The sequence below is a fragment of the Aedes aegypti genome, chromosome 2, assembly GCF_002204515.2.
Source record: "Aedes aegypti strain LVP_AGWG chromosome 2, AaegL5.0 Primary Assembly, whole genome shotgun sequence".
In the NCBI taxonomy this organism is placed as follows: Eukaryota; Metazoa; Arthropoda; class Insecta; order Diptera; family Culicidae; genus Aedes; species Aedes aegypti.
Window position 1 is genome coordinate 166430853 of NC_035108.1, and position 24262 is coordinate 166455114.

The window sequence follows — 24262 nt, forward strand, 5'->3', positions numbered from 1 at the left end:
TGTTTGAAAAGTTATGTTCTTTTGTAACCTACACACTAAGAATAAATCGCAGTATACTGTGAAATAAATCACCGAATATGAACTGTAAACAACAAAACTACAGATTTTCCTGTGAAATTTAGTATTTTACCGACAAAATCTGTGAAATCTACTATTTTACCGCCAAAATCCGTGAAAACTAACAAATGTACCGTAATTCTGTAAAATAGCAACTAACAGTTCGGTGAAAGCATTATTTTCACCGAACTTCTGGGAAATCATTTGACAGCCGCTCTGGTAGGCATGAGCTCCTTTTGTTCAACTTTTAGCACACCACTTATCTGCAGTGAAAGCTGGTGTAGTAGTAACAAGCCTGCTTCCTGATCGGTAAGTTGAGAGTTCAATTCTCGATCGGACCATTTTAGTGTTTTCTTTATGATTTTGATCAACGATTTCACAGATTGTTCGGTGAATTTTCACCGAATGTTCAGCTGTTGAGATTTCGGTGAAATTTCACAGGAATCCGTAAAATAAATCTAAGTGTGTACAAATGCCTAGGGTTCATTTATCGTGTAATACAAAAAATGGCACCTTTTGTAAATTTCTACAATCAACCTATCATACAAGAAGAACCTGGTGGTATAAAAATAATTTCAAACCTGTTTTTCCGTTAATTACACGGAAAATAAAATATGTTCCAGAAAAAAAAAGAAAATTTAATGTTTTCAAAATTATTGTGAAAACTTAAATTTTTATTTTTTTTTCATAAATCAGTAACTCGAAGAGGCTTCAGGAAAAAATGGAAAATGATAGGGATGTTCAAAAATAAAAATTATTAAAACCAAAATTCACACATTTGCGAATAAGAATAAATCATTGCCCAAAACGTGTTTAGAACGTTTATAGACAAGAAAATATGATATTTAGATCGAAAATAAAAATTTGGCTATTAGAGGCTTAAGGTTATTATACAATGGAGCTGAACTTTGAATTTTATGAATTAGGGTAAGTGTTCCCTTAGTTGTGGGTGTTCCTATAGTTGCAGTAGTGCCGTTTTCACTGATTTTATTACACTAGTCACAGAACCGACACTGCCAATCGACGAATTGGCTTGTTGATACACGGAATAGTTGAAAAGAGCGTTCAAATTGCTTCAATACTGATGAAATATCACTAACATTGCTAAAACTTTTCTTGCTTGTACCAATAGTTGCGACAAAGTGTTTCTATAGTGGAGGATCCCATAAGAAAACAACGGATACCGCAACTATAGGAACACAAATTAAAAAAATACCGCAACTAATGGAACAGTGTACCAATAGTGGAGGTATTATTTTTCACTGACATACCGTGGATTACTGCGATGAAATCATTTTTCTCATTAAGTCAGTGGTCGTTACTTCCCGTTACAACATTAACAGGCACATTAATTGCGCTTCTTGAATTTAGGCGATTAAATGAAGTTCAATCGTGCTTAGTACCTCCACTATTGGTACATCTACTTTAATAAACTCATTACGCGCGGTAAAAATCGATAAATTATGGGTGAAATTATGAAAAAAAATCTACGTGCTCGGCTGGGATTCAAACCCAGGACTCTTATATTCTATACGAGCGCTTTACCAACTAAGCTACCGAGCCGCTTGTTGACCCAATAACTCAGAAGGTTACAAGTTTCGAATTCAAATCCCCACATAATTTCACCCATAATTTATCCATCTTTACTATGCGTAATGAGTTAATTAATTTAAAAACCATATGGATTGGATTACCGAACATCTCAATATATTTGAATTTTCTATTGCACAAGTCTGAAGAATCTTAATACCGTTCGCGTTGAAAGTGTGATCAATTACTTGCTGGCGTTCAAATTTTCAACCAGGGACAAATTTGAGGTGTGGCTTCGTTCTTTAATCATCTTAAAGCTTAATTAGAAAGACAATTTACACCATCTTCAGCAAATAGGCTGCACAAACTGAACGATCACTAACATTAGGCAACGGACAACACGAAACACCCAGTAGCCCAGCGATGAATTTTTCGTTTGACGAAAGGTTTTCACCGACCGGAGCGGGAATCGAACCCACACCCCTTAGCATAATACGCCTAGACGACTGACGCCGCTAACCGCAAGGCCACGAAGCCCACTTGCGATAATCCTGTACTTTTCTCATAAAAATATTGATCATGGTGAAAACTTCTTATTCTACTGATAACGGTAGTTTTGATGATGTTTGAAAATCCAATCTCCCATATGTTCTTTATCATCCTCACCAAAAAAAAAAATAGTGTGCTGTGAAATTTTCAGCTTATTCGGCGGTGATTTAAAGGTGGCAAGGACAAAGTAGGTTTATATGGAAATTACTATGGAGAAATTTTGAAAAATATTTCAAACACGTTAGTGCTAGAATATAGGTACAAACTTATCATCGCATAGTGAAAACTCATTGTTCATACCCATATTAACCATCCAGTCGTTGCGTGGTTGACTACCGTCAGAACCACCACGCTGCTGTTGTGATCGAAAAGGGAGGTTTTTTCATCAGTGTTGTACAAAATACAACAGCGCGACGACTGAAGTGTTACAGATATTTACTGAAGAGAGAAATTGAATCCGACGGATAAGAGAGGAGATATTTATGAGTTTGTTTGCTTCATATGGGGTTATAGCCCTGCAAACATCTACAAAAAAAAATCAAACAAAAAAAGATCTAAAGAGATTTGATTCTTCAGCAACAACCTCCATTAAGGTTTGAAGAATGAGTTTTCACTATGAGATGATAAGTTTGTACTTACATTATAATACTAGCGTGTTTGGAACATTTCTCTAAATTTCTCCATAGCAATTCCCTGGGTGGGAGGCACCGATACTACACACGAAATATAAGACAACGTTATTTTGAACTGCAAGATAACTCCAGCTTGCCAGCAACAATCAAGGCAGGCTTCGAGAAAATCGGTAGTTTCCTTTTGTTGTGCACCTTCGATCTTTCCTGACAAACATGAAAAAGGGCCACAGTTTTCTATGCACTAAATATTCATTTTCATTGGAAAAAGTAGAACGATGCCTTTTTCAATGCTTTATATTCAATCAGATTAAATGGTGCTCACGTGACATTACTTGCGTTATGTGCATGAATTGATTTTCATTCGATTTTGCTCACTTTTGAAGAAATACGAAAATGTGTTTTAATCAGTTACGCGCTTTCTTCATGTTAGTCCGATGTTTGAGATCTGGGCTCATAGTGACAGTTCATGACAGCGGAATCTCGGCTCACTATGACGTACAGAAATTTTGTATTGGTTTCTCCCTCCCAGGTAATTCCCATATAAACCTACCTTAAAGTCATCACTGAAAAAGCTGAAAATTTCACAGCACACTATATTTATGGTAAGGATGGTGAGGAATATATGGGAATCGCTTTATTAGTTATATTGTACAGATAATCTCTCAGATGGAGCTTGGGTTTAAGTTTTTTACCATCTTCAATATACCATTACACTTCCCTTAATATTGCTGGATTGATAAAGGCGCCGGCCACGTCCTTAATCCATCGGGGAGATGAAGGAATGTTTATTAGACAACCGTTATGTTTTAAAAACCGAAGAATCTCCTGAGTTTCCCACAGCTACATTTGGAGGTAGCGGTGTTTTCTGTTAGTGATGAAGTTAGGTTAGGTATTCGACCGTAAGGATACCACTGCACTGTGGTAAACGGTTAAGTCGATTTATTCAATTCTAGCGAAGGATTATAATTAAGTAGAGTTTTATAAATATGAGAAAAAGGTGGGCCTGAGATTGAATCCACGACCTCCTGTTTGGGAAGCAGAAGCGATAGCCATTACACTATCAACCCCGTCGTTGCAGTAATATCCGGTCAATGAGAAAAAATATAATAAACGACATTTTTAATATCATTCAATCAGAACGAGGATAAATTTGAAAACTTAAAAACTCAGTTAACTTAGGGGCCGTCCATAAGTGACGTAGCATTTTTTTCACTAATTTGTTACACCACCCCCCTCCCCCCTCGTAGCATTTAGTCACAAATGATGATACCCCCATTCCTTCCCCCTTTGATAACCCCCCCGGAGCATATCAAGTACACCCCCCCCCCCTAAATTGTTGATTTGTTTGCCTCAGCGATTGGGCTAAAATGCAACATTTAAATCCAGAAATTTCTACACAAATATATAGAGATTAATTGATATTAAACACTGAATTATCAGGATAATCTGACGAGTGCTGATTTAGTTTAATATGACGTAACGCTAAAAAATCCCTTGGAAAATAGTTTAAACAAGCATATTTCCTGTATAAGTTACACAATTTCGATTCCCAGTAATTTAATTTGTAAGGGTTCTTAAATTTTTATAATATATTGAACAGAAATTTTGTTATAAAATATGCATTTTTTAAATTGTTCGTGGTTGAGAAACAGATTTTTGAAAATAATTTATTTTGGAATGGATTTTCGTCATTATTCTCTAAATTAAATTCAAATAGTTCAGCTAAAAAAATCATTATCGTTCCCCATACTGAAATATTCTTACTCAACTCATAATGAAATAATAAAAATGCTCTTTCGTTGAATTACCGAGTGATTTAGAAATCTGAACGATAGGACAATTTTGATAAAACTCAAATTTGATGTCCAGATTTATCCAGGCTGTTTCATCAAGAGCATTGATATATCAAAGCAAGTCGATAATTTGACTGAGTTTAGATCTCCTGCAACACTAAACGTACTGAATAAAATTCTTGTTCACGTTTTTTACTATAATAACGTTAATATTTGCCTAAATGAGCATATTATATTCTTTTGAAGAATTAAATCTGAATATATTCATATATTAAAGAAAATATGAATAAAACTAAATATTTTCCAAGTCGATAAAGCATTGATTTTTACTTAACTTTATTTTACTTTTTTTAATTTGTGTGTTTATGTATAAAATAGTTTAAACATGAATGCAATATATTATTCACATAACTATTTAAAGCTTCATAACATCTGTTTGATTGTTTTTATCAGGAAAATATAAAATTTCTTAAAAGTTTTCAACCTGTTTTGAAGTTAATTAATCATTTCATAACCCAAGTTTGATGAGTCAGACAGAGATGATTTATAGAAAAAAACTGCTTGTCAGTTTTCCCTGTGCTACTCTTTTTACCAAAATTAAACAAGATGCTATGTCCACTAGTTGGGACCCCTCCCTCCCCCTCGTCACACATCGTCACAAATCCGTAAAGACCCCCTTCCTCCCTAAAATGCTACGTCATTTATGGACGACCCCTTACGTGAACAAATGATATACCGAAAACTCAAAGAAAATTACTGTCTCTTTCAGTAATTTCCGACAGCAGAGAATTTCTTCGATTTACTGAGTTTTCGGTAACCGTAAAAAATAGTTGGAAACACCGTAGACCCAAAATCTTGTAGCATGGTATCGACTTCGGTAATTTCAATTAGCTGTGCTTGCTGCGTTATAAAAAAATTAATTTACGTTACATGTGCCCCACATCTTGAAGCATAGAAGATGATGAGCGTACGAATTTAAGGCTCAAATAGCGTAATTTCCCGTCACATTGAATTTAAAATTGTTTGGATCATAAAACTTTTCAGTCACATTGCACATACGTCATTTAATTATTTGTATTGAGTTTCCGCTTAGCATGCACAGTTAAAACATGTTACATCGAGTTGTATGTAACAAAATGACCTCCACCACATTTCAGTCCATTAGATTTAAAAATTTCAGATTGGCTCGTATAGAATTTTCTATTCAAGAAATTCTGTCGTGTAAAATTAGGAGAATGTAATATAATATTTTGCAATTTTTCATAGTGATAGGCTGTTTTTCATCACGCCAATCTGTCATGTAACGGCCTACTTTCCTGCACTAAAGTATGTTGTGCGGGAAAAGTCATCACGCAACTGAAACCAATGTTGTAATGATTCATTACGCAACGCTTGCTCATAATGAAACTGTTTTGAGTTGCGTAATGAATCATAACACAACAATTTTTCAGGAATTGTGAAATAGTGGTCAATGCATTCCGATATAATTTCTGATACCCTCAAGTGGTTTTCTACAAAATTTCAAAAAAATTTGTACGTTGCTCATTGTAGAACTCCATTTTTACAACACACGGCAAGCCTCGTAAGATGAATTTACGACTCGTGCTGTAAAAATCATCATTCTGAAACTTGTTCCGTAAACTATTACACGTTTTTTTATTGACGTTAGGAAATTTCAAAAAATTTATCTGTGTGTAATAAACATCGCGCGTAATAATAGTTTTTTTTAATGTATAAGCAGTAATGTTCTTCTTCTTCTTTCTGGCGTTACGTCCCAACTGGGACAGAGCCTGCTTCTCAGCTTAGTGTTCTTATGAGCACTTCCACAGTTATTAACTGAGAGCTTACTGTGCCATTGATCATTTTTGCATGCGTACATCGTGTGGCAGGTACGAAGATACTCTATGCCCTGGGAATCGAGAAAATTTCCTTTACGAAAAGATCCTCGACCAGCGGGATTCAAACCCACGACCCTCAGCATGGTCATGCTGAATAGCTGCGCGTTTACCGTAATGTTAGTTAGTAATGTTACCGTAAACGTAGGCAGTAATGTTAGTGATTATCATATCACATTTTAGGCAGCTCATATATTAAATTTACATGCTTTGATCTGATAAAATACTCAACTAGTACAGATCTTGAAATACTTGATACAGTCAATAGGCCACATTTATGGTATCTGCTTGAGAAGTAGTGTTAGAAATAATACTTGGCTCAAACAGAATCAGCCACAAATTGACTAAGCCTACTTTGCCACGAATCGAGGCTCTAGTTTACTACAACACTGGAATAGAACTTCGTTGACTTTTTATTCTAGGAATCATCGGTCAATAAACTAGGAATTTCATTTAGGAATGATTGCTATCCAATTTCACGGACAATGAAAATCTTATTTTGATGATACCATTGATACTACAACATCCTATTCGGGGGTTTTCAGATCGATTCAGATTGGTTGCACGGAAAGAAATCAGATTCTAAAATGGTGATTTACAAGCCATGAAATTCATAAATTAATTAGGTTGTTTTTGTTAAATAACACAGCATTACAAGAATAGTCAAATTCTGCATTGTCAATAGCCAATATCTTACTATAATATTTTTGAGAACGGCATACTAAATACTAAACTTCACCCGAGTAACATTTTAAGTTTTTTTTTCATATACTACAAGCTGTTGTTAAAACCGTTTCTAAACTTCTTAGTTTTGTATAGTATGAATACATCCACCCTTGTAGTGAACTATGAAACATACATAAGAGCTATTGTAAAGTCCTTTTGAGCTCGACTAGCAGTTTTAATTTTTTTTGCGATAACCTAAACCACGGAATAAACCAATGCATTGTTAAGAGCTTATGATTGAACAAACTTCTGCCAAAAAATTGTTTATAAATTATAACCTTTTAATAATATTGAATCCATCATGATGTCTGCTGACTCATAATAATAAATTAAAATAATCATTTTTTGCGTGCCGGTAAATTTCCTTACAATTGTGTGAAATTCGATTTACAACAACGCGCCCTAATTACGGTATTATAATTGCTTATCTAATATTTCATTCCATTCCATTTTCAGAATAATTTCATGCTCATCTCAATCATAAAGAGAAAATAAAAATGGATTTCATCCAGCTAAATCTTGCTGGTCTTGTCCGGGATGGTTTAAGAAAAATCGGTGATTGTTCCGTAGGTACAACATAATCATTCATGAGAGCTTAGAGTATTAATAATCCTTGCGCTGAATCCTCCACTGGCTGAAATATTCTTCAATCAGATTATTTGTTCTGCACTAAGACAAATAAGTTTTTTGAGTGCCTTGGCTTAAACTAAATGCACTCAGGAAAGCTAGTGTTGTCAAAAAGATAAACAAATTAGAAGATTTGATTTTGTGATTCAATTTGATGAACTAAATCCGTTCCGTTATTTATCTAATTATGTTTGACTGGAATGATTTGTTATGATAAAACCCGTGATTGATCGGTTGTACTGATACAGAAAATGATAGGGGTCTGAAAAATGAAAGCTTTTTTCGTGTAGCTCAGCTGTTGTGTGCAGCATAGTTGTCTCACTATAACGGGAAGTTTAGGCAAGAAAGTGAAAAATGTGCTACATACGGTAGTCAGACAATTATACGAGAGGAACATTTGCTATTTCTATATTCGTTTTTTGATTAATTCATAACCATCAAATGATCGACTTAATGATATTGGTAACCACACGCATACTGCATTCCAATAACATCAGACATTTGAGATTTAAGATGACTTTATCATAACTAGTAAGACAAGCAAGATGATGTTTCAAGTATGGGTTTTACTAGACACTACACAGTATCTTCAAATACTATTTATTATCAACAATGTTGGCCACCAAAACAGTTTTAAAGGTAATGAATTATTGTCTCGGGTTTGGGTCGGATTCAGATTTGAGAAAAATAAAGTAAGTCGGGTACGGGTCGGGTTTATAAAATGTGAAACCCGACCATCTCTAGTAAATAAGCATTTTTTTTATACCCCAAAACGTTAATGCTTTCGATGGACTATATTGTCGTCTTCTAAAGAAAGCAGCACACTAGACAACGGACTAGTAGAGTAAAGTGGGGCAAAAGTTCGAGTGGGGTAAGAGTTTCTTTTTAAGATTTCTAGCTCAATTTAAAACAAATCTTATAAATGTCATGGTGGTTTGAATGCTATTCAAGTAAGAGACTTTCAATCCAAATATCATAAAAATCGATTGAGATTTGGAAAAGTTATGGCTATTTGTTGTTTTTCGACGTGAATATTGTAATTTTTGGTCAAACTTTCGTTGAATTGAACCAATTGAAGATAAAATCTTTTTCAATATTTTATATAAGGGCGTTTCTAGGCCTACCATAAGGTTGCTTTGAGGTGTATTAGTTTTTGCATAAATGCTTGAAAACAATTTTTGGCCCATAGTGGGGCAAAAGTTCGAATCAGCGGGGCAAAAGTTCGACCCATGTATAAAATCACGGAAAAATTTGCAAATTGCCTAAAATCCACATATTATCTTCAAATTTAGTTAAATTTGTCTGATCGTGTGAAAATTGTCACCAAAATTTTACATTTCCATTTAGTTTTGCGAAAAACTGCTATTTTTGAGTACATTATAATTAACCCGGTTTTGGGCAATTTTTTGATGAAAATTTAGTGTGTATTTTTCGTGAAACTTAAGTTTACGGCTGGTGTAAAGTATGGCTGTCATAAAAGGATCGATATTTTGTGTTTCAGTCAGCGAAATTTTACCCCACACTAGATTCGAACTCTTGCCCCACCGGTGGGGCAAAAGTTCGAATAAGACAATCAATTTTGGAACTGTTATAACTAAAAATGGGTAAATATTTTGACACAAGTTTGTTCAGCAAAATTATAGCCAATATGTTGAAGGTTCACTGTAGGGTATTTGTTTTGTTTTAACTGCTATTGTTTTCCTGGAAACTTTGATTATACCACTAAGGTCGAACTTTTGCCCCACCTTACTCTATACAACGTATATTGGCACTGTAGAAAAACCTTCATTATGAAAGTTTCCGGGATGCAGCGTGAATCGAAATCACACTCCTTGACATAATGCAGATTAATGCCTGACAGCACTAACTGCAAGGCCACGATGCTCATAGATCTGAAACGATCAGATCACAGTAAATTTTCTCGGTAAAATTTTCATAGTCGTAACCCTTAAGGTGAAGATGAATCGAAGCCAAACCTCAAATTTTCAAGAGCACAAATCTGGAGAACCGAACACCCGTTTGAGCTGAGAACCTAATCGATTGGTCACTACCAGCTAGTGACCAATCGATTAAGTTTTCAGTTGAAACGGGTGTTCAGTTCTCCAGATTTGTGCTCTTGAAAATTTGAGGTTTGGCTTCGATTCATCTTCACCTTAAAGACATCAAATGTGGAAATATCTTCAAAGGAGAAAAAAAAAACGACGATCAGTAAAGATTCTGATAAAAGAGGATTTTCCCGAAGAATTACGGATACGGCATCAATCAACCGACGTTATTGATATGTCATTTTCTTATGGTGTTCCCAAATTCAAGTGTGCATTACAGTCTCCTTAGTGACCCAACCGTACCTGAAGGCGAGAGACTAATTCCCAAAACCTTGTGCAGAAGGCGATATGAGAAAAGCTCAATTGGAAATTTGATACATTAAAGATAAGATATTTCGCATTAAATTACAGCTCCTATAAACCTGTTTGTATGGCGGATCTAGATGTTACCAAACAATCACATGGGCATAAAGGTCGAAGATAGTTCAACACCTCAAACCGGCGTCTTAATTCCGTGTTCATTAATTGATCACATTGATTGAATGCAGTAGCCAAGTTGCTCAAGTTCCTCATGGCAAATCGCCCACTGTGTAGTACAAATCATACAAACGATTTTCCACATTGTAAACACATTGCTGCCGACACTATGCAAACCAACTCGAACGCTAATAAAAATCGCACAGAAATGGTGTTCGTTTATACGGCTCGTTGACCATTTCTCATCAGTAGACTCCAACGTTCAATCTTCACTAATTCGTAATCCACATGCGGTTCGCGCGAAGTATACAGTTATCCTCTGCACATAACACTGCTTATTGGAGTTGTCTGGAACGGTTTATCATTTTAGAACCACGTTTACACTATACACTCACTTTTTTTTTTGCTTTTTGCTCTGTGCTTTCTGTAGAGCTAGGTGTAACACTTTCAAACGTTGTTCGAATGGTTTTCTGCTCTGGAACAATCAATATCTTCTGCTATCGATCAAACAATGCCAATATCCGTTTTATGATGCACACGATTTTTTTTTTCTTGAGTTTGCTCGAGTTTCCTTTCAGAGGTGCATCCAATCACACAATGCGTTTTCCGAGGTTCAACCAAATTCACGCGGCGCCGCAAAACTGCACTCCTTCGCCTCAAAACGATCGCGAACGATTGAAGACTCAGTTTTCGTCAGTCAGTTTCGCTTCCTCTTGCGTTGCTCTGTCCGCACGAATCAGTCATCGGCTCTCGGTTGCTGTTGGGGAAATTCGGTGTAAAATGCGCTTTGGGGGGTAAAACGCGCCAACGCAATATCTCAAATAAAAAAGATATTTTAGTCAAATTCGGACATTCCATACGGTATCTCGATCCATTTTAATTCCTCTCATAGGAAAACATTTCCCAATTTCCACATTCAACAAATTAAGACTGCTTTGGCATCCTTGGGAGTAAATGACGTGGGGCAAAATGCGCCATACTTAATGATTACTGTGAAACCATCGGTGAAACTCTAATTATATCGTAAAAACCTAAACTCAAACAAGAATAGAATTGCATAGTTTCCGCGGCTTGGAAGAAAGGTCTTGGAAAGCGGGCCTTCCTTGGCTTATTCGTAACCTCCACGACTATAAAGCCACGTTGAAGGTATCTAGGTTCGATTACCGGTCGGTCCAGGATCTTTTCGTTATAAACATTTCCTGACTGGGCAAACAGGTATCTACCACACGTTGTACGATTGCGAAAATGGCAACTTTGGCAAAGAAAGCTCTTAGTCAATAACTGTGGATGTGTCCATTGAACACTAAGCTAAGATGCAGGCTCTGTCCCAGCCAGGAAATAGTGCCAATAAGAAGAAGATAAGAACTTACAAAATAGCTGGATTGTGCCACAAAAAAACTGCTTGTAGCTAGGGTGGCGCGTTATACCTACCTTGCTGTTTTGAAAATCTTTGACTATGGTATATATGATGACCTCAATTCAATGGGTATTTTTTAGTAACTGTGAGTTTATTTATGAGACTTCCCTGTAAACCCAACTAAAAAAATATTTCAACGAAATTCACAGTTAAAAATTAGTTTTTCCTTAGGGGGCGCAGATTACCCCGTCTTTCCCCAGGTATGGCGGGCGGCGCCAAATCCGCTAGCGTGGCTGATTGCGAACCACGATGATCGTGATGCAGTCTCGCTATAACTTCGAACGGTTTTTGTGTTGAACGGGGAAAACCGGTAGGCATGGACAGAAAGTGCCAAAAAGAAAATTTGGGGAGCATAAATCCATCATCGAACTCCGCACCGTCTCAGTCAGCATACTAATCATTGGGTACGCGATCACGAGAGTCATTGCCAGTTGCTATGTAATATGGGTTTGCAGCTGATCAGATTTTCGATGACGAATAACAATTAAAATGCGAGTAAACCTAATCTGGATTTGCTCGATAGTCATATAGTCAGCTACTACAAGCAGCCAATCTCTTCGGGCACATCTCGATGAGCTAGGCTCCGATCGATCCTCGAAGCGACCTTGTTATTCTAGAGCTACCTTCATCGAAGAAGCAGGTTGATTTCCGCTGTTCAATACCTTTCAATCATCTGTCCGTCAAGATGCTCCAGTGCTTGTATATGCACATCTCGGCATGCGGCACAAAGCTTTTGTGGCATAGTGTAGAACTAGCCCTCGTGCGTTAAAATACACTCAAATAAAGATTTAAAAAAAAAAAAAAGCTTTTGTGGGATAGTTGAGCTTCTGATACAGCCTCCGCTTTTTTTGAGAAAATGCATGTTTCGCAAGGGCATTCCCAAGTAACCGTACATCTGTATATAAATGCATCCTGGGAGGCAGAAACCGATACGAAATTTCTGTACGTCACAGTGAGCCGAGATTCTGCTCTCACGAACTGTCTCTGTGAGCCCAAATCTTAAACATTGGACAAACATGAGAAAAGAGCTCAATTGATCAAAACATATTTTTGCATTTCATCAAAGTTGTCAACAATCGGTTGAAAATCAATTCCAAATATTAATTGAATATAAAGTTTTGAAATACGCATCTTTTACTCTTTTGAAATAAAAATGAAAATTGAATCCATAGAACACTGTGGCCCATTTTTCATGTTTGTCCGGAAGGATCGAAGGTACACAACAAAAGAATACTAGCGATTTTCCTCGCGCCTGCCTTGATTGTTGTTGATGAGCTGGAATTATCTTGCAGTTTGAAAAAACTTTGTTCTATATTTCGTGTGTAGTATCTGTGCCTCCCTCCGGGTTGCATCAATATCAGTTTATATGCTTCTATAAAATATGGCATATAAAGTCATACTGCATTACATGTCTCATTAATGCAGTATTAAAGTGGAAAAGGGCGCTATTTAAGCGTAAAAACGGCTACATTTCCTAGCTGTATGATTCATATGTATATTTAGTTTACTTCCTTTTGCTGGGATTTGAACCCAAATTAATTGGTGATGTTTTCGATGACTCGCCGCGCCTATCCTCCGGACCATGAATGCTGCGCTGCCGTTATACGCATAATTGTCCCATGTTCCAAAATATGCAATCGAGAAAAACGCGTTTAAAGATTTTAACACATTTAGGCCTCGTATTGACCAGGTGTGTGGTAAATTGAATTGAAATCTTCACAATAGTATAAAGAATAGCGTGTTTATTAGAGTCAAGAGTTTTTATTATGGGCATAAAGTAAATTTAGCTACGAAATTCAAAGTGGGACTGTTATGCCTAGAAATACGGGGTTTTTGGTGAATTTCTACGCATAACAGTCCCACTGAGAGTAGTGACCAATTATGTGCCAAACATACTACTGTGGATGACCGTTCTTACGTATAGATTGTACCGAATATAGAGGACGTATATCCTCAAGACTATGTTAAGGTACCTAATGAAGGCTCAAGTGACTTGTGCCATACGGAGCCACGTGTGGAGAAGTGAAAAAAAAACGATTTTATAGTTTCCAAATTTGGGATGGAAAGAAAATGTATGAGTTAGTGAAAGAAAGAATGAATGAGTAAGTAAGAGAGTTTATAAGATGTAATAAATTCCTAAATCGATTCTTCCAGCTGCAGGCTTGACAGAAACTCATCTGCGAATTCAAGGTTATTCTGTCGAGTAAATAATTAACTCAAAATTCACGACACAAATCTTCACACGATTTGACATTTCTTTGGACTTTGTTTGCAATACATATCATGATATATTTGATACATCGCAAATTAAGTTTTAGAACCACCAACATATTTGCAACTTGCACCGAAGAGCCAACTATGCGGAATAACCCAGTATGTGGCCAGGTCATCCTATTCTTCTTTTGACTTAAATTTGACTTCGTCTTAACTTCATCAAGTTTGATATGTCGCAAGATAGGTCTCAAGACCGCCAATATAATGGCTACTTCCTCTGGGGAACAGGGTATCCAAAACAACCTGGCATGTTATCAAGTCATCCAGGAACCTTTGAATTACCCTTCTTTAGCCTTGATTTGTGAATTTATGAAGTTTGATGTTGCCAGCTAGGTTTCAGAACCGACAGTTTAGAGGCCATTTCCCCCAGGAAACCTAATTTGCAAATTCATGAAAATTGATATGTCGCAAGCCAGGTTTCAGATTCGCCAATATAATGGCCACTTCCACCAGTGAACCGGTATTCGGACCAACTCAGCATATGGCCAAGTCATCCAAAAATGGTTGAACTATTTTTATTTGGACTTGGTTTGCTAAATTATGAAGTTGATTTGTCGCAAGCCATGGACTTGACTTAAAGTAATTACTGATTCTTCAAGTGCAGGCTGCTTGGGCACGTCAGGAGTTAATCATCAATATTAACCTCCTTTTCCCGAGCAGCCTAGATAGCTGCGTAGTGTCGGTAGCGGTTGTTTCAACTGGCTAAGAATTAACACTACGGACTGCCTGTTCCGGTGGTAAAAGTCCACCTCACAGGTGACCCCTAATTTATGGTGTGATGCGTACCGTGCCTAAGAATGAATGGTTAGGGGGGTCTAAATAAAACCTAACCGCAAACGGAGCCTGTGGGGTACCAGGGCGCCCTCCACAGTATTGAGTCCTTCCTGTGCTACCCGGAGCAATGGTGCAGGTGACCTTGTGTTTCTCCGAGATAATCGGCTGTCCTTCTTCAGTCTCTATCCTGAGGCTTAATAAGGGTGGGATTATGAATATGTTGACATTTAATTTAAATTATCACCTATATGGATTCGCATTATGCGTTTTACACAGTGTATTCTGTGCTCTTTCGCCTTTGGCGACTTTAAATAGATACCGATCTGGTTTTTTCGTTGCTGGTCTTTTTCGTGCTGAGATTGCAAAAAGCTTAATCCTGCCTAGTTTGGGTAGTGGCTACGGTTAGGTTAGCTCAGATCAATCTTCAGCATAAAAGAACAGCAACGATCAATCTTTGCAGACTCATGCAAAATGGTGCAGCCCAAGTGGCGCTAGTTCAAGAACCCTACTTTCGTAGAGGGAACTTCTATCTAGGTAACCTTGTGGACCCAGTTTTTGCTACTTTTAGCAAGCTTGAAATGGCAAACTCGCGCTCCATGCCCCGCGCATGCGTGCTCGTTAATAAAGCAATCGTTGCTACACTCATTTCTGAGTTAACTACCAGAGATGTATGTGCTGTCACAATCGATGTTTCTGTTGGTGACCTCAACAGGAAATACGTCTATTGTTCGGTATATTTACCACATGATGAACCATCCCCAACGGATGACTTCAAACGAGTTGTCGTACACTGCGTAACAAAAGGCCTTCCGCTGATTGTGGGCAGTGATGCCAATGCTCATCACATCATCTGGGGCAGCTCGGATATCAATTTGAGAGGCTCCAGTCTGATGGAATACTTAAGTAGTACAGACCTTGGATTACTTAACATAGGCAATCGCCCAACCTTCATGGTTTCTAATAGAGAAGAAGTGTTAGACATAACGCTCTGCTCGAATAGAATCAGTCACGAGTTGACGAATTGGCATGTATCAGATGAGGAATCATTATCTGATCATCGCTACATCTTCTTTGAACATTCAAATGTAACTGCGCAGACTTTGCGTTTTAGGAATCCCCGGTCAACAAACTGGGAACTCTACATTGAATTGGTTGCGACCCAATTTCATGGATATTCTCCGTCCATTGAAAATCCAAGTGATCTGGATGATGCCGTTGATACAACAACATCCTACATTATGGAAGCTTTTGAAGAAGCATGTCCTCTGCGGTCTGTAAAGACTACAAGAGGGACCCCATGGTGGAATTCCGATCTGACTAGACTCAGGAAACAATGTAGAAGGAGTTGGAACAGACGCCGTTCAGCTGGATCAGAGTCGTTCAAGTCAGCTCGCAAGGCTTACAAGAAGGCTCTTCGTTCTGCTGAACGATCCGGCTGGAAAAACCTTTGTACAAATGTTTCCAGTTTGAGTGAAGTCAGTCGGTTGAACAAAATTCTTGCAAAATCTAAGGATTTCCAAGTGAACGAAATTCGCTTACCTAATGGTGACTTTACTTCTTCCGATGAAGAAGTTTTAGAATGTTTATTCAATACACACTTCCCCGGATGTGTGGACATAGCATCTACGGATGAACCAAATGTCTTTTCATGTAGTTACGAGTCTCTGGCCTCGGCTCGCAGTATCGTAACTACTGAATCGATTCAATGGGCACTTAATAGTTTTGCTCCTTTCAAATCTCCAGGAGCGGATGGGATTTATCCTGTTCTGCTCCAAAAGGGATTTGAGTCTATCAAACATGTTTTGAAAAAGCTACTTGTAAGCAGTTTTGCTACCGGGTACATTCCCAAATCCTGGCGTGATATTACTGTAAAGTTTATCCCAAAAGGAGGACGTGCGTCGTATGAGGAAGCGAAGAGTTTTAGACCAATCAGTCTGACCTCTTTTCTTCTGAAATGTCTGGAACGCATTATCGATCATCACATCCGTGATGTTTATTTGGCAAACATGCCTCTTCATGTGAATCAACATGCTTACCAATCTGGAAAGTCCACTGTGACTCTTTTACACAAAGTTGTATACGATATCGAGAAAGCATTCGCTCAGAAGCAATCCTGCTTGGGTGTTTTCTTGGATATTGAGGGTGCCTTTGATAACGTGTCTTTCGATGCCATATTGGAAGCCGCACGAAACCATGGGCTACCTACAATGATTACCAATTGGATTCATCAAATGCTCAAAAACCGACATCTCTTCTCGACATTGCGTCAAGCAGCGATTCGAAAATTGAGTGTTTGCGGATGCCCCCAAGGGGGAGTCTTGTCACCACTTTTGTGGAATCTCGTAGCAGATACGCTATTGAGGCAACTCAATAATTGCGGTTTTCCAACTTATGGATTTGCCGACGACTATCTAGCTCTGATAGTTGGTATGTGCATAAGCACCCTATTCGACCTGATGCAAAGTGCTCTTCAGGTAGTCGAGAGTTGGTGTCGCCAATATGGCCTTTCGGTTAACCCGAATAAAACATCTATTGTTCTGTTTACGGAAAGACGAAACCGCGATGGAATTCGACCTTTACGTCTTTTTGGCACTGAGATTAATGTGACTGATCAAGTAAAGTATGTCGGAGTCATTCTAGATTCCAAACTTTTATGGACAGCTCACATTGATTTCAGAGTCAAAAAAGCTTGTATGGCCTTCGGTCAATGCCGGCGAACCTTTGGTAAAACTTGGGGCCTCAAACCCAAATATATCAAATGGATTTACACAACAGTTGTTCGACCAATATTGGCATATGGATGTCTTGTGTGGTGGCAAAAGGGCGAAGTGAGAACAATCCAATCAAAATTGGGCCATCTCCAAAGGATGTGCTTGATGGCGATGTCTGGTGCGTTCTCTACAACTCCCACAGCAGCGCTCGAGGCCCTTTTCGACGTTGCGCCACTACACATATATCTTAAACAAGAAGCACTTTCTTGCTCTTACCGTTTATGGGTACTGGATCTACTGGAGAAAAATCCAGTGAATCGTAGATCTACACACACTTCGTTGTTTCCACTTTTGGTGAATTGGGACAAAATGGTCCTTGCTCCAAGTGATCTCACAATTGCTTGTAACTTTCCTTACAGGACATTTACCACACAATTCCCTTCACGGGAAGAGTGGACGTCTGGCTATTTGGAAAGAAGTATATCAAACAATATAGTATGTTACACTGATGGCTCCCTTCTTGAAGGTAGAGCTGGTGCAGGAGTATATTCTCGTGAGCTAAGGCTGAATCAGTTTTACTCACTTGGTAGAAACTGCACCGTTTTTCAGGCGGAAATATTTGCTCTTATGTGTGGAGTGCAATCAGCACTTCAACAGCGCGTAATGGGTAAAGTCATATACTTCTGTTCAGATAGTCAGGCTGCTATAAAAGCTCTCGCTTCGGCCAACTCAAGGTCGAAGCTTGTTATCGCATGTCGAACTCAAATTGAGGAACTGAATTCAGTCAATTCTGTAAACCTTGTATGGGTACCTGGCCATTCTTCCATCGCTGGAAATGAATTGGCTGATGAGCTAGCTCGCGATGGAGCATCGCATGACTTCATTGGCCCTGAGCCGGCTGTTCCAATTTCGAAGTGCTGGGTGAAGCTTCAGATAAACTCTTGGGCGGCAACTCAGCACAAGCAATATTGGAATAGTTTGGAGTCGTGTCGGCAAACAAAATTGTATATTACTGAGCCATCTCCAAAGGTGGCGAAGTATTTAACAAATCTGTCAAAGCAGAATTGCAGTCTCTTGGTCAGAGCGTTGACAGGCCACTGCCGACTCAACTATCACATGGCAAATATTCAGCGTGCTGACTCATTTGTGTGTGATAGTTGTGACTCCGATTATGGAACTTCGTATCACCTGATATGTAACTGTCCAGTTTTTGCGCAAATGCGATTCCAATTACTTGGTAAACACTTATTAAGTGAAACTGAATACAGAAGCCTGAATCTTCAGGACATCCTGTTATTCTTAACCCGCTGTGGTAATGAGCTATAGGCTCTCTTTACGCTCATGCGTTTTGCAGTGCCCTTTTTAGGGCGCTGTTCGAACCCATTGTGGTATGGAGCTACATGCTCTCATTTCGCTTATGCGATCTTCCCTCTTCAAGGGACCCCACTCCTATTTCCTCCCATCTTTCCCTTCCCTTTCCTCTCCCATCGGGTAGATGATGAAATAGGCTCAAATATGGCGATGGCACAAATCTCCCAACTGGTGGGGAACGTGCCTTTGGAGCCGGCCTTCTGATACCTGATACCTGATTTGTCGCAAGCCATGGACTTGACTTAAAGTAATTACTGATTCTTCAAGTGGGATTATTTCAGTATTCCTCGTGATGAATCAAAAATTACGGTGAATTTCTAATCGATGTCGGCGGTTCAAAAAAATTGAAAAAATTGTGATTGACCCTGAAAATTCAACTGAAATTCATTGAAAAACCAATGGGAAATAATATTATTAAATTGAAAATTTCAATCAAATTTGACGTCAAACTTGCATGAATGACGAATGCATCCCGATAATACAAACACATAAAACGGGTTGTGTTCCACATGGGATGTAAAGTCAACGTAAGAAGATGTTCAAAACAATTTTCACAAACACCAGCTAATTCAAAACTCACAACTGAATATTTTGTTCAAGATTAGCGCAGCGAATTGTATAGTGTGACAGTTATGCGTAGAAATACAGTGGTGGGACAGTTATGCGTAGAAATTCAACAATGGGACAAATTGTCTTGGCTTGCTTTTCATTGATTTTCCGAACAAAGTTAATTTTTGATTAGTGTTTTCTAAAACTATACGTAAAAATAAACTGTTTGATGACAAAAAGTCAAAATGCACAAAAAGTAACATGGGACAATTATGCGTATAACGGCAGTGCATGTCTTGGTCGAGAAAATTGTGCAACTTCAAGCAACGCCCTTGCGTTGCCAGTGATAAATATTGTCGATTTCACTCCAAGTTGGATCCTCCCAAGTGTGTAAGCTCCTTCAAAGTATGTAAGCAGCTCAGCTCACGTCGAATCATGATGGTGTTTTTAGTGCACTTATTCCTTGTGGTTCAAGGAACAAGTGTACCGAATACGTTTGGATCATCCAAAGCAAGCGTGCACCCTTATTACACTTTTTTTTGCATTCTACAAATTTTGTGATAGTCTAATTTGGGGTGAAGTGCGCAATAAGTTGGTGGACACGACTGTTGCCCTTTCAAAATTACCACGGCTGTCGCTTTTTTGCTGTTGAGATTTTGTTTTGTTTTCATTGTGTGAGGCTAAATCTTCACGTTTTATGTATCGTTTTAGCATCTCGGATTGAATCGTCGATAGCCGTGTGGTGTACGCACGGGCCTATCAATCCTAAGGTTTTTGGATCAATTCCATGTTGTTGCTTATTTTTTGTTTCCAAATTCTGGTTTCTCGTAAGACAAATCTACGAGTTTCAACAAGATTTTTTTGCGAATTTTCATAAGGGATATATAAGTATTTCTATAATCTATTTATCTGAGTGAGGGAAGGATTGACGATAAATAGAGCAATGAAGTCTTGTCATTTTTGTTGCGATGAAGCATTGAGTAAGATGATGAAATGAAACATTGAATGAACGCCTCCAGAGCGCAACTTTTGGATACCCTTGCGGCCCGAGGTAGACAACCCTATGTTCCAATTAGAGATGTGTTGGGCACCCGCGATTTCATTTATATGGTCGCAATTTACGATTTGCTTCGCTTGTCTGGTATAGTAGTTTAATTCTCTTGTGTTCTCTTCTCCAGTTTTTTTTCTCTTTGTTGTCCCTTTTTTGTTGGATTGAGGATCCTGGCCATCCTGCAGACGAATACCGGCAAGAAATTGGTATCAACGCCATGACACGATAATAGAGCTACCACGCTATACCTCCCGGATGAGCTGCAGAGAATCCTAAACCCAATCCTTACCATGTCCTTCCCTTTCAAAATTGTGACCATTAACCTCGAGTTGCCACGAGTACCCTGGCTCCATCCCATACTAACTTTGGTAATGAAAAAGTAAATAAATTGTAAATAGTACAAAAATGACCTTCGGCTCCATAAAGCGTTACACGCATTTGAGCCCCAAATAAACGAACTAGTAAAAAAAAGCATTGAATGGTGACCGATTAATACATATTTCATTGCTACAATAGAACAATGCTACATTGCATTCATAAAATGGAATTAAAGCATTACTGCACGCATATTGCAGAATAAGAGCAATGATGCATTGCACTCGTTGAATTAAAGTTAAAATACGGTAATACCAGCCTCCTGATACCGCCCATACTAACCCATTGGAAAATAACGAGCAAACATCTCTGGTTCCTACTGGGAAGTGGTTCCCACTGACAACTCAATGTTTGTAAACAAATAGTCGTTTAAGGACTAACAATCGAAAAAGGCGTAATCTTTTATGCAGAAAAAAATCTTTTCTCTCAACAACAGCTATATTGGCACAAACAAACGATTGCTAACTATTTGTTTGCAGTACAGCAAGGTAATTTGAGTTGGTGTGGTTAGCGTGGAATACATTAAAAAATCAGAGAAAAATTTCCCTGATATGAATACGCCACTTTACGTTGTTGTTCTTGAGTTTTATGCCGACCTCAAAAACATGGCTGCCTAGCACCGGGTTGTGTAATACCGTAATGCTTGTGGTTACTTGGGTTGTTAGTCCATGCCTTCGAATTCAAGACATTACGAGGACTCATGCAAGGAGATCAATCTGATAACTAATCCCACTACAAACATAAAGTTGCTACCCACTTGAGCCTAACAAGATGGAGTAATATGCTTTGTTCTTATTTATCTTCTTCTTCTTCTGCTTAGGCTTGACACCCCCATTTTTTTTAAATCACTTTACCATCTTGTTTCTGATAGAAAAACCAGGAATTTGTATAGTTCTTTCGAATAACATAAAAAATAGGGATGTTATCTATAGCAAAGACAAGAATTCAGACTAAAATATCTTAATTATCACATATTTTTATTGCTAGCAAAAAAAGAATGCAAATATTCATTTTACTTGCACTTTGTGGGAAAAATGAACAGCTGAGGGTGGTAAAATGAACATCATGCAAAAAACGTGAGCAAAACAAATATTTTTGAAAATTTTCACTGCATATCCAAAAATATATTCATTAATGGTCATCAAAAAGTATCAAATTTGACATTATATTATAACGATATTCACCTCACTGAAAATCCTCAAGACTCAGATCTAATTTTCAAACTCTAAGTTTTCGTTGATATTTTCACTTCAATTGACCTCCGCATTTACACGGATGTATGCTTCTAGTCTAAATCGTCTGTGCGTGATAAATATTTTAACCAAATTTTGTTTTTTCTCGGAAAAAGGCACAGTTTTCATTTTACTACCCCTATTCATTTTGCCACCACTTCCCCTATGGGTCTAACTTTTGCCGCATTATGGACCAAAAATTGTTTCCAGGCATTTATGTTAAAACTAATACACCTCAAAGCATCCTTATGGTAAGCCTAGAAACGCCCGAATGTAAAAAGTCGAATAACATTTATAAGTTTTGGTTTGAATTGAGCTAGAAATCCTGGTATTTTTTCACTTCGGCAAGGGTAAGATGCTCATAAACTCAAACTTTACTTCTATATGCCTCGTACTGAAGATCTTTTATAGCAAATTTTCAAACAATTCAGCATAGATAAACCTATGTCTATATTGCGTGGAATTTTGCGTCGGAAAATTTGAAATTTTTCGGGTCGGGTCGGGTATGAAGGCTACAAAATTATCGGGTACGGGTCGGGTTCAGGCTTGACAAAAGTCGGGTTTCATAAAAATTGTGAATAAAGTAACAACCTGAAAGCTTCCTTATGCATAAGATATGATGAATTTATCATATTTTCGAACTTGGGTTTTTCGGGTCGGGTTCGGGTTGGAAAATTGCATTTTTTCTGGTTCGGGTCGGGTCCGGGTTAAACCTTTCTGTCTATTTTTTGGGGTCAATATGACTTCAGAGAATGAGGCTTATCTTAACCGAAGAAAGTGTAGTTTTGTGTAGACCTTTTTCTGAGATATAGGCGTTTTTCTTTTTTTTCTCTATAAGCCCTCCTTGCCAAGAACCCTCCCCCCCTTTTACGAATTTTTTTATACTTCTAAGTAAAACTGAATTGAATGTTATTTTCAAATAAGGAGACAAATCGAAAATCGATAGAAATTCCATGAAGTTATTACGATTTGAAATTTGAGGTAAATTTAGAACATTCTCATCCTGATCAAGAAACAGAAGCGAATATTTACCATTTGTCCACCGGAATTTTCCGGAGGAACCTGTCATTGGGGACATTTCTGTTTTTACACCAACACATATCATGCAACGGCTCTTTTTTCATGCCTTGTCGTAAATATAATAACTGTAGACTCAAAGTGGGAATTTGATTGATGTGGCCACTTTTGGGACCATCGCGTGTCCCCAAGGGAACCTATGATTGGGGACAATTGGAATTGAGCTCCAATACTCATCGTGCGACGGCCCATTCTTCATATCTAGTCATGAATAGGTCAACTTTAGACCGAAAATGGATATTTAACTAGAATGGCCACTTTGGGGACCACCTGTAGTTCCCTAAGGAACCTATCATTGGGGACATTTCGATTTTTACACCAAAACATATCATGCAACGGCTCATTCTTCATGTCATGCCAAAGCATATCGTGCAACTTATTCTTAATGTATTGCCATGAATAGGATAACTGTAGGCTTGGTGAATATTGACAATAGTTATCACTAGTTTGTGTCAATTATCTTTGTTGGACCACTTCGTCTTCGTTAAGTTAATTTTCTGTAAACTGTTGAAGCATTAGAATATTTTAAATTAATTATCTTTTTAAATGTTTCCGTGGAACCAAACCAAGAACAATTTCGAAGTCGATACTTAATGCTTATGCCATGCACTACACCAAAAATTCATGTAATACAGGTCGGACTCGATTATCCGGAGAATCGATTTTTTTTTCACTCCGCATAATCGAATCACTAAGAGAAAAATTAAAATCTGCGAAAAAAGAACGTAAATATTATCTTTTTTGTTGTTTTATTTCTATAATGCAGTGGCGTAGCCAGAAATTATTTCTAGGAATATGAGGGGTCTTGAGAAAAAATATAATTTTTTGACCAGCATATACAAAACCCCTTTTTCAAACCCCCCTTCTCCTACCTACGTCCAAAACTACTAAATCATTCATATTGTATATTGCAATAAGCATAAGCATAGATTACCGTACAATTCGTAGTTGCTACTCCGTGATTGACTAGAACAATCGAAGTTGAACAGAGATTAAGGCCTTTTGGTGCGTCATCACAAAATGGCTTCTTTCAAAAACACCGACATAATGTTATGATAGTATTGGTATTTGCATCATCTATAAAATATAACGGCTCATCG

General features: G+C 37.9%; 1 protein-coding gene across 14 annotated transcripts in view; it reads right to left on the minus strand.

Annotated features, from left to right (window-relative positions):
* LOC5564765 (titin) overlaps nt 1-24262 on the minus strand; it is a 117706-nt gene that overhangs the window by 32869 nt on the left and 60575 nt on the right. The window lies entirely within an intron of this gene.